Genomic DNA, 4,245 nt, shown 5'->3' with positions numbered 1-4,245 from the left:
TTCGGTAACTAATGGAGATTTTTTCAAATTGTAACCTGACATTTAAACCACCCTGTATACATACATACCATATTTCCATAATATTACAGACTTGCTCAGAAATATACGAAATATGTACAAAGAATTTTCTCCCAAAGCGTTTAAAGTTCAAGCCAGTTGGTCACAATTTAGTTTAACATTTTTCCAGTTGGGTCGGTTTCAACGGGACAAATTATACAAATCCATGGACAATCAGCGCGACTTCTTTGGATGGGACAGTGATTTGCAAGAATGCAACATTTATGACGACGATGTCGCTCAGATTTATGGGTCCACTGGACGTAACCACGCCTTCCAAGATTGGACTGGTAACTCGACCTGTTTCTCGACCTCTGATCTGATCGGGACGAAAACATTGACAGGGATAGGGATAAAGTCTTTAATCAAGGGATGTAATATTCAATACAACAGCGAATATGTCCAGGCAGATGACTTATCTGACACAAATTGATCAAGGAATAAAGAGCTCTTATATAGAAAAATCCATGTTAACTTATACATACGCTCGTATATAATTGTACCTTCATGGGCCTGTAAGCGGCCTCAAAAGGATTGTAATAAATTCATTCATTCATTCATATAAAAAAATCCATACCAGGTCAATACCAGGCGGTATTCATATATATGTGGCTCTACCCTTGTGGTATAGATTTCAAGTCAACTGGTATCATTTTACCTTAATACCGTCACGGAATGGATGTGAAATTTGTGGTATTGATTTTGTACTGGTATACTTGGTATTGAATCACTTAAGCACGGCAGTGACACATAATACCCTTTGGTATTATATTCGTTGCCATGAATGACCATAAATCAATATTACGAAATGTAATCATGCAACCGGACGGTATTAAATATGTACACAGATACAACATATTAGTACTGCCTGGTATTGATCTAAAATTTATTTATTTTACCTTTTGCATGAAAAACTTATACATCACAAAGTACATACTAGAAGAATCTAAGGAATTTGGATATAATAAATTGACAAAATGATAATATATGTATGAATAATTATAATAATATACATACATACATGACTTCTGCTCAACATTTCTGTTTCAATTTCAATACTTTTATCACCAAAATATCACTACAAGATCAATTATATCAAACGAATCTTCAACCTGGGATAATTTTACCTTAAAAATTTTGTCGGTTCTTACAATGGAGGCCCAAACCATGTTCAGCCCAGATTATTTTTTGACCATGTTAGCTTGGAAGAGCAAGTCTCTAGAAACAACATTTGGTTCGATACTTGCGCAGATGCGCAAAATTCAACACGTTATGGGCGCCACAAGTTCGCAAAAACGCTTGATTTTTCGTGCAGTGTCCAGCGCGAGCTCAAGTTGGGCTGCTCAACTTTTTCTCGCTCTCTCACTCCCACCCGAGGACGTTGACCCCTCAACCCTTCACCACTCGCATTTATCATCAATAAATAATGTCGAATTGTTATATTTTTAACTATAAATTTTAACAATACAATTTTGGAATTATTCACACAATTTCGTAACTTTGTAAGATTTTTTTCTCATAGTCAAAAAGATCACTTTTTCTGTTGCCAAATAATTTTTAACCCTTGTTCAACTATAATGAGAAAAAAATCCTATAAAATTACGAAATTGTGCGAAATAATTCCGGAATGTATGGTTAAAAATGTGAAGAGTGAGGGGTCAATGTCCTCGCGTGGGAGTGAGAGAGTGAGCGAGTGAGACGAAAAAAAGTTGAGCTCGCGCTGGACACTGCACGAAAAATCAAGCGTTTTTGCGAACTTGTGGCGCCCATAATGTGCTGAATTTTGCGCATCTGCGCAAGTGCCGAACCAAATGTTGTTTCTAAAGACTTACTCTTTCAAACTAACATGGTCAAAAAATTATCTGCGCTGAACATGGTTTGCGCCTCCATTGCTAGTCCGTAATGAGTGCTTTTAATTACCGATAAGAATATTGCTGACGACTCCTTGCCAGAGAATAGCGTAAATATGTTTTTGAAATTTTTATTATTTTAGGCTAGCTGAGCGAAATAATTGTGCTTGCCTTCAAAACAAATTGTCCAAAGAGAAGCTGGCCGCCTTGATTGTTTTTTTAATCATACATATTTATAAGGATAGTGGCACATAAAATGGCGCTCCGGGATCAGAGATCAACGCCGCCGATTATACGCCGCCAGACGCGGAACCGTTTTGATGCGCCGCCGCCGCCGTGAAAATCTCGTTGTCGCCAATATTCGGCCGCCGATTTACATTTAAATCTGATGTATTTTTTAACGTAGTGTATTTTTTATATTTTTGTTTAACTTCTTAAAAAATTTTTAAAGTTTTTTGAAAATACTATTTTTGTTTAATTTTGAAAATTGATGTTTTAAAAATTTTCCCATTGAAGTTTACCAGATCACATTTAAGATACCATCAAATTCAAGTTGACTACTTGACGGTTCAGGCAAGAAATACAAAGGGGCAAAGACTTATTACCTACATAGTTTAAACATGTTTACAATAGGTATCCTTAATTTAGGTTAGGTTACCTAAAATAGGGGTACATCATAAAATTATGTAAGAAATGATACAACAACCAACTGCGAGAAATGAAAAAACCGTGATCTATGACACAGTTTTAATGAACACCTCAAAAATAGTCAAGTATAAGATGTTCAATTTTGCTATAAAACTTGTCTAAAGTGCATGAAAAAACAGTTAATAAAAATAACGTAAATACTCTATTTATAGCCGGGCTGAAATCCAAAACTGGGTGTCACAGACCCGGCTACAATTAGAGACCTGGCTAAAAGTTTTTTCCGCGCTAATTTTTAACATTATAAGATCACTTTTTGTCATGACTAGATGCATTCTTGGTCAAATGAAATTAAAAGTTTTATAAATTTTGACCTCATTCGTGGAATTCACGGAATGTGCAGCATTTTTGGACGGGATGTAGATAAGACAGGTCATAATTAGAGACCCGGGTAAAATTTTAAGATCTTGGTCTCTAGACCCGGCTATATTTGGAGACCGGCTATAATTAGAATATGGCTATAAATAGGGGTTTTACGGTATATATATATTCACCAAGAATTTGTAGAATATTGTAGGTTTTAGATTATTAGCAATGCTAATTTAGCGTGTTTTAGATCCTTCCTATTTAGCGTTTAGTAATTTATTTATGTATGTAGGCACCGCATAAGAAATTGGATCACCGCGCCGCCGCCGACTACTATGTATACATTTTCACGCCGCCGCCGCCGCATAAACCGTCGGCGTTGACCTCTGTCCGGGATTAAATTTTGGTTCGGAAATAAATCTTTCAACAGTGGTGCAGTGGTGCTTAATAATTGTAGATTTTAAAATCAAAATTGAAGAATTAAGAAACCTTTTATAATATATATATATATAACTCATACACTCTAATAACTAATATCAATTCTCAATATTGAACGTATTTTAGATGTACATACTTAACAGTTAAAAACGATGTTAAGAAAAAAATCCTAAGTGGTTTGATCGGTTTTCGAAATAAAAATAAATTTGACTGTAATTTAACAGTTTATAGCACAACTAAACGTACGTTTGTTGTTATTTATCGTAAATTTCTCGTAATAATGGTATAAGCGTTTCCATCTTCGGAATTTTTATTCTTTCCAAAATCAAGGTTCGTATCGCTTTTCAAGGTAAATTTTTAAATTCCTCTCCCATTTATAAAATTTTGGCATCTCTCAAACTTAACGTGCCCCTTTTCCAAAAATAATTTGGCCAAATTCCAACCAATAGTTTTCCAATTTTTAGGTAAAAGGAAGTGACGTTTTTGTAGGATAATAGTCAATTCGAGTCGAATGTAAGCAAATTAGGTACGAAGGAATTACGTAGCGTAATTCTTTACAATAAAGTTGTGAATAAAAATTACTGAAAAACAAAAAGGTGACCAATTCAGGCAGATATGGGCGTTAAACTAATTGCGTGTGATCATTGCAGACACATTGTCCTGTATTATTTTTATGTATGCATGAATGACAACAATCCTGTGTTTGACCTTCCTTCCCACATACAAAAATGTGATGTCTGTCAAACTTTGCGTGCTCCTCTTTATATAATAAATTTAAATTCTAATTGTTTGTAAGTGAAGTCAACTATCCTACAATGTCCAAAATTACCCTCTTTTTAAAACAATAATTAATTCGAACAGAAAGTAATTCTGCACAAAAGAATAACAA

This window comes from Folsomia candida, unplaced genomic scaffold (genome assembly GCF_002217175.1).
Source record: "Folsomia candida strain VU population unplaced genomic scaffold, ASM221717v1 Fcan01_Sc016, whole genome shotgun sequence".
NCBI classification, from domain to species: Eukaryota; Metazoa; Arthropoda; class Collembola; order Entomobryomorpha; family Isotomidae; genus Folsomia; species Folsomia candida.
Note: the sequence above shows the minus strand (reverse complement) of the source record.